Source organism: Necator americanus, chromosome III, assembly GCF_031761385.1.
Source record: "Necator americanus strain Aroian chromosome III, whole genome shotgun sequence".
Taxonomy (NCBI): Eukaryota; Metazoa; Nematoda; class Chromadorea; order Rhabditida; family Ancylostomatidae; genus Necator; species Necator americanus.
In genome coordinates, this window is record NC_087373.1 from 14,717,401 (window position 1) to 14,726,113 (window position 8,713).

The window sequence follows — 8,713 nt, forward strand, 5'->3', positions numbered from 1 at the left end:
AGTTTCTTAACACTATCCACACACCAGTACTTGAGGATACTGCCCATTGCTTAGATATCATGTTTCGTGTTGGTGACAATCTGTAAGAACGCGGTGGTTCACCAGCGCCGCTAGTCGGTGAGACTGATCAGTTCGTTTTCCGGTTGGATTTCTTGCGTAGTGTACTTAGAACGATACCGAGGCTTTGCAAGGAGAGAGGAGGAGTTTGATGGGATATACGTAGCATCTTCTATTTTCAGGCCTTTGATAAAGACGAAGTTGTCGAAAAGTCAGACCAATGATATAGTTTTACCAAAACCTAGTTGGAATAACAAGAAAATATAAACACTAGACGTCAGGTTTCGTAGGATATCCAATGGCGATGAATGGATTGATTCTAAGTAAGCTCTTGGTGGTGGATAGAAAAGATATGGAAGAGCTATGCTCTGATGACGTACCTCGGCAAATATATGAGGAATTTCGTCAGGCGATAATTTCAGTCCACCGAATCAAATAAGCCCACCTAAAGCTTTGTTTTACCTTTCAATGTACCTTTCTATATTCCAACATATTTTTGACTTCGTACTTTGACTCATACTTCGCTTTTCGTCCTTTCTTCCTTTCTTTGGCACATCTTCAACATCGACTGGATGCCTAGCGTTGACCTTAATCCCTATGGATTCTGAAGAGATGTAAATGGTAGTTTTTTCTCCTCCTTTTGAGCGTCAGAATTGAATGGATGTCGCTCAAACATTTTCCGCAATACTAGTTGTGATATTCGTTCCTTTTTTTGAAAGGAATCGGAATGAAAGGATTCTTTGCTGACAGCTATTGTTTCAATGGGCAACTGTGGCTGAGTAAACGAGCAGATTTTTTCACCAACAAGGAAATTTGTTTAGTTGACACTCGTCTGCTGAGACGTCGTCTTCTAGAATGTGTCCGAATTCGGAATTCCTTCGTAGAAATGTTGCATTAGTGATGGTAGCAGCTTTTCAACTACCACTATTCTAACAATCCAATGTCTCTCAGACGGATTCATCTGAAAATAAAATGGCACTCAAATTAAGGGCATTAGCTGGCTGGAATTCTAGAAATTAGAATTATTAAATTAGAATTACTCATTATTAAATTAGATTAGAATTACTTAATGTAGCCGTGCAAGGTTTCTTCTAGAAATCCTTAATGTGTGGTGGTTTCGACTCCAGCTATTGGTGAAAAGACCTAGAGAATTATATGAACCGTTCCATCATCAACTCCACCTCTTCTCCCAATCCTCTTGTTGTTATCATATCCAAACATGAATAATAACATTAGTTTAGCACTCGAGGGTTTGCTCTCTGAGCACATAATTCTAAATAACAGAACCAAATAATTCTGAGTGTGGTGTGTGCGTGCGTGCGCGCGGTGAGCGTATAAAGGGTACTATGCATAAACTTTGAAAAAAAAAACGACAGTCGTATAGTCGGGCCAAAACGACACGAATCACGAGTGTAGTTGCGGTCCATTTGCGTACGCGCTCGAAACGCAGCAGTTGGAACCGAGTTGGGAGCGTCGCAAACTGCAACGATGGGTGGTGCCAGCAAGGGTTTCACCACTCTCCCAGCCGCTATGCCCACCGAAGCGCCTCCAGAGAAGCCGCGTACACAATTGCGCACGCGCTTCAAGTCGTTTTGACCCTACTGTAGACAGTGTGCAACACCGCCGCAAAAGACATGGAGGTCAGTGCAGCTGCTGAGTAAGCGGCGCTGTGGAATGTAGCGACTCGGATCGAGAGGGGGCCCTTGCTAGCACCACTCATCGCTACGGTTCACGATGGTCCCACCTCAATCACAACGGCTAGCTCCACACTGTTGCTTCGAGTGCCCCTCTTAGGCGCCCAAACTTCAGGTGGTTTTCACTCTAACATCAAGTGGATAAAGGATTTGGCGTTGATCAATCGAGTTGGGATGTGCTATCATGTTCACTTGAATTCAGAATTATTTAAGGTTTACGAACGCGTGTCTCAGTGTCTTGCGGTGACAAGCTGATGTATCGAACATTCATCTGCTGCTTTTATCCTCCCAAAGTTTTGTTGGTTTTCACTCTAGTCTGGCGCCATTTTATCGACTCCGGATGCATGAAAAGCGTGGTTGGCACTAGGGTGGATTCGAGCTCCCGATCCGTCTTGCTGACACAGAAGAACCTCTTACCGACTGCGCTACACCCGCCGACCTTCCTATAGTTAATAAAACATCGTTATTTACACGCTTACATGACACAAGTTATGGTTGGAGGAGGGCGCATAACTCAAATTTCCGCATTTTATTAAAATATCAACGAATTATCAGAAACAACTGCGTACCGCGATAGTGTTGCATTTCGGTATATACGTGACACCATAACGTGTGTTGAAATGCATTTATGCCAGCGTATGAGTAAGTGTGTCGGCAAACCGGTACGTAAGTATATATGTCGAAAATGTATGAACACATACACACATACATACACATACACACAGATATGTGTACGCGCATATATTGGGAGTTCAGAACTTTTCCAAAATTGAAACTCAGGAGGCTTTCATAGTGAATCTGCATGGGAACGATATAATAAAAATTTCTTATTGTCGAGCAGTTATCCACTTCGGGCGAAGAATCAGAGTTCGTGTCAAATTAGGTTGAGCGGAAACTATTCCTACTCCTAGTTTCTAACTTTTGCAGTGTTCTCCAGCTGCTTTTAAAAACCCTTTGCCCCCTTTCTTTTCTTTTTATTTCGTCGGCTCAAGGAAATGCATTTCATAAAATGAAGTCGAACGAATTATGAAGTTATTTCGTGCGTTTAACGATGTAGTACGTTATCCGATTGCATTGTCAACATGGCCTGTGACGAAATTTGAGTGAAACAACACGGAGTCGTGGATACTCTCTGACGGGTCACCAACGGCGAGCCGCCGCCCTACACAATCACATTAGTATCAGTGTTTAGAGGCGAGCGCTTACTCGCCTCGCGAAGTGTAGCCACACTTTTTTTTGTTTATCGCTTTCTTTTCATCTTCAGTTATCCGAGAGGACTTCTTCTTTTTATCTTTTCAACCATTCGATCTAGTCTTCAGCTTTCCTAGCCATATTTTCCCGGACTCCGCCCTCTCTTCGACCCATTTGCCATTCCTGTGCAATGATCGTTTGCCGAAAAAGATAAGTAAATGATCCGTGAATAATACAGTTTGCCAAAATTATAGCGAAGGAGAATGATCCATGCTTGAAATGGTTCAGAGAAATAAAAGGTCTTAAATAGGGACAATTTGTATTTCGCTTCATGTAAGATGTCTTTTAAAAAAAATGAAACGTGCAGATTGCGTTGAAGTGATAACAACCGATTTCAGGCAATGCACATAACTGTGAAAAATTTCTATCAATGTGATTTTTAAGTGATTTGCACGGTTTAACAGTACATGTGACTCCTTTGATGAGGCACCGGGAACAATTCCGTTTCTAAAAGCACTGTTCCTTCATGTAAAAATCGAAATTTTCCCACGCTCAGAAGTTCCCAAGGTTGAGAAGACCGAGACTGTAAAGAAAAATTAAAAGCAGTAAATGTAAAAAGAAGATTAGAGTAAAAATAAAGTAAGAAACAGTAAATGCCACAGAATCTCATTATTACGATTTTTTGTGTTGCCATTAGAATTAAGGAGACTCACAGCTTGGGACTAATTGCATGATCCATTCGCACCCATAAGTATGTGTATACAAATGGATCGTGCACGCACGTACGTAACACATTCGCCTCGTTGTTTTACTTTTGAACGTTTTCGCACTGCCCGTTCGTTTTATTCCATTTAAATGAGATTATGACACAGCAAATGTGATTGCGGACGGATTTTGTTCTCTAGCATTTATTGGATGCAAAATTCGAGAAGAAAATTCTATGGGACTTTATTCAAAGTGGGGACAGATGCTTACGAATAAAGCATTATTTTGTAAATTTAACATATTTTCGTGACCACTTTTGCATCTTTCGTTATTAATCTTCTGAAAAACTGCATAAGGAAACACTCATCATCCTATGAACTAATAGGTAACAGCTTTCTGAATAGAGCCTTCAGTAAAAATGCTAATATTTTCAGCGAACGTTGGAAAAACCTCCAGAAAAAGTCTACACATTCACCTCAGCCTTAGTAGAATGCTTTCAAAGTACATATTGTCAGACTCGATGACCAGGATTTTGTTATAACAGGCTCTCTCAAGAAATTTTAACCTTTGAAAAATTTTTGAAATCGTTGATAAAGATGTTTATGTACACAAGTGCAAGTTATAATAATAACAATAGTAATAATAGTAATAACAATAATAATAATAATGACTGTGGAAAAAAACTGTGATAATAAGAAACTAATAAGAACGAGTAGTATAAAGTAATAAGTATAAAAATGACAACACAATGTATATAGTGACAAAAAAAATTAAAAAATACAACGTAAGGAGATAAAGGCTAGAGAAATACTGGCTGAAATCAACATTTCTGCCATACTACGCCACCAGCAAGATGTATTTGAATCAGATATTCCTATTAGAGCAGTTCTCCAGACAACCCCAATTTATCTACATTTATTTTGTATTATTCGTGGTCGTTTACTTTCTTTTACCCTTTTACAAACGATTCTCTTTTTTTTTTGAAAACTCAAATTTTGTTCTGTGCAACGCAGTTTGCTCCCACTAAATGACTGAATGAGTTATTTCAATCAAGTCGTTGAAATAAGCAAACTTTTCAAGTCAATCTCAATATTATTATCTCATTTATTGTTTTATACACAAAATTTCCTACTACTTAATGAGAGTACTATTTCGAAGCTTCACATGTACATAAATAGGTCCGCTGAAGTAAATTCTTGGATAATCTTCCACATTAACATAATTCCCCAATAATAATAATTTCCATTAGTATTTATTCACAATAATTTTTGTTCACAACTTTTTTTTACAATAGTTTTAAGTACAAAAATATAAACAATAATACAATATTTTTTTACAATAATTCCCATCAATATTCTTACCACAAAATCGAATTTTGGGAATGAGAATTTCGGAGCGATAACTCTAGTATTCTCCAGTTTTTTTGTGTCAATTGAGCAGTCAGTCAAGCAAATCAGCCAAGCAGACTTAGATCTGCGAACTTGCTTCCATGTGACAACATGCATTACTTCATATATTAATTTTCTGATGTATTCGTAGCTCCTTTAGAGATGCACTAGAAATGCTCTTTCTCCGACTTTCATATTTCGAAAGAAATTTCTTCCCACTAAACGCATGGCTTCAGTTTGATGACAATTTTTGAGCTTAGCGAGGGATATTTTTTCAAATAATACATTTTATTGGCTCTAGAACCAAAATAATCAAGAAGTTGTGATCTGTGCATACAATTATGAGACCTTGGAGTCATTTTTTAAGACAAATCTATATGAGGTTTTCGTTTTACGGTAATCTAGGATCATGGATGTTTTTCACAGCGAGGAACCGTAGGCACTTATTTAGCCCCTGAGGAAATCTGCTATGTTTTCTCTGCAATGACCACAGATGTTGGTCTAAATTCCACAGAACTGCCCCCGTATAAGATCCCTAAAAGATAGCTGAAAAGCAGATACACAATGTAATGAAATGGGGTTGAGAGTGGCCCAGTGGTAAGAGCTCATCGATGGTTCGGAACCATCCAGAGTCAACGAGTTCTTTCAAATCTCCGTCGTCGATAAAATGGTGCCAGATTTGTCTGCGCTGATAAAAACACCGAGTTGATATATCGCCTGACATGTGCAAGTCATTGCGTAGGCGCATACCTCCTCATCAGTCTCAGACGATTCTGAACTACGAACGAACGAACGAACGTGTTCGCCAAAACTATTTCGAAGATTTGATCCTCGTTTTCATCCTCCATTCATTTTTATTAAACATTTCATCCTTTAGAAATATTCGCACTTTCTATGTTTTGAAAGAGTGTTGATGTCCCACTCCTGTACCCCCATCAACCTCACCACCGCGGCTGCCCGGGCACCAATGTCAACCTCACATATGTCGTATTTCCTGTGAATAGACCAGATTACACTTTGTAATGGACACTCGATCCAGAAGCAGTCACATTATTTTAGGATACCTAACTTGCAAAAAGCTTTTTTTTGTCTTTGAAAAGCAAATGCAACATTGTAAATAATGGATGAACAGATGGGGAGAAAGATCGACGAAAAAACGATGGGATGCAATATTTCATCTGAGATACACGGTGGTTTGACGAACGTACTTTCGCAACATCCTGGATAATGAAAAAGAGAAGGGAGGGAAATCAGAGGATGTGCTAAATAAAGGTTTTGTCGATCTGGGTAATCTTTAGGAATTAAGGTGATTTTGATTTATTTAATTATTGTTAATTAGCCATTTTCTACCTCATAAGTCTGAAAGGAACTTCAAATTCAGATCATTTTCATTTATTTCAATCCAATTTTAGTTTTTATAGCTAGTTTTTCGAGGACAGCTTTTTGGGTTTGCTTTTTGTTGTTGTTTTGCTTTTTTTTGCTTTCTTTTTTTTCAAAGTTTGCGTCCTACACAAGAAGTGAACTTCTCTAAATGCTATTAGTATGGAAAAGTCATCAGCAGCGAACTTCTTATGTATATATAACACTATTAGTTGTTATCAAACATGGGCAGTCTGCTTGTTAGTCATACGGCTTTAGTAGATTTTTCTACTCCTATTTTTTCCTGTAGTTAAACTTTGCTGATTTTTTTCAACAAAAAAATGTTCCATCCCTAATCATGCGGAGGATCAATTTCGATCTACTTAGTTGTTTTCAAGGCAAGAAAAAGCCTTCCTTCTGGTTAAGATGTGCTTAAATGAACATCTAAGCAACTAAAGGAATCCGCAATTCTTGCTTCCGGATAAGCGATTATTACCAATGGCTGGGTAATGGACAGAACTCTGAAGAAGGCATAGAAATGCCTACGGTATCAATAGGAGGAAATTAAACAGTTTTGTTCGAAGACGCCTTCAAGTAGGAAAACCTTGTCGCGTCTCTGCATTGTTTTTTGTTGTGTTTTTGTGTTCGTCAACTTTGATGATTGATGAGACAGTTCACAGTTCTTCTTTACTAAGTTTTTTTTTATCACTGCAAACTAGCTATTTGTAATTTTAACGTGTTTTCAATCAATCCACATCCAACTACCAAGTGAGGATAAAAAAAATGCCACGCTTCGTAAACATGTGTAGCAAATGTTTGTTTGTTTTTCGAAAACACAGTTCTCGACAAAATTTCTGTTCCACTGAGGGCTTCGGTGTGGTTCAGTTTTTGATCGAAGGTGATGGTTCTACCATCGCAGAAATCGTAGTGATCATCTGGATCCTCTGATTTGAGGAAGGCCTGGTTTGAGGATTTGAGGAAAAAGAGATGCGTGGCAAGGAGAGAGTGCGTTTTGCGGCAGACGCGTCGCTACCATCCGGTTGAAAACATTTGGGGCTGGTCATACATGAGTGCGGCTTTTTTCTATAAGGATAGGGATAGGGACAAGCAAGAAAAATGAAGTGCTTGACGACAATCTATCTCCATGGGATGAGTCAACGCGTTCGACTTTAATCCAGAATCGTGTCAGGATAATAGACAGATATACGACCAAGTTCCAAGTTCGACCTTCTTTGAATCTTGGCATCGTAGAGTTTGATTGTGTACTACTTTTTAAGCAGAACCAAGATTGCTGGTGATCTTTACTCTGGCTAACGTTTCGGCGTCGTCGCCTTCTTCAGAGGATATATGACCTATGAAATGCCGAAGCATTTTTCTGCCCTTACCTACGAGCATGGTACAAATTTGTCAACTCCAGAGGTATGAAGAGCTTGGTTGATCTAGGCGGTTCCGAACCATCGACCGTGCACGCGTAGCCGAAAATGCTGCGCAACACCCCTCCTTGCTATTCCTACATATACTTACCAGTAATCAGGAAAGAACATTTTTCTATTCACAGATATTTTTCCGATATATTAGACAAGGGAAAAATATGTTACTATGTTAAATGTTTTTCTTGATATGTGATATTCTCTCAGCTCACACAACAAAAAAGTGTGGATTGCTTGAGTGAGTGGAGATCCTTTTTAGTTTCTCTTTTTTCTACAGGTAATCGATCCATGTCACCTCTGATTCAGAGTTGTTGTTGGCTAATAAAGCCGCTATTTATTTGGCTTGAAGCTATTTGTTTAGAGTTTCGGACAACTCACTCTCCTGGATTGTTTTCCCTACGCAGCTTGACACTCAATTATCCTGTTAGTAGCAGTTTCGCAAAGGGATCGTGTTGATGAAGCTTTGACTTGATGCAGTGAATTTTATTTGAGTGTAAGAGAAGGGAGTAATGTGATTCGTTAGCATACCGCTGCTTTTGCTGGAAAATTCTGCATTTTTTTTTCAAGCGATAGATCCCTTATACTCACGTGATCACATTTTATGTTGCTAAAAATATATGTTGAGCTAACTGGGGGCAAAAACTCATTCATTGAGACATCGATTTGGCAAGCTATTAGGAGTAACATTAGCTGACAAGAATTCTTGAGTTTTTAGAATGTATTTGATTTCTGAAACATTCCATTAATATCTTCCATATTTTCCTCACGAGGAAAAGACGATTTCGAGTTGTCTGACCTCTTTTCTCACGATTTTCTCTACTCTCCTTCTCCTGTAAATTTTTTCTGAACGAAACAGCGCAGCCTATCACGAGAGTTCAAACGTTTCAGA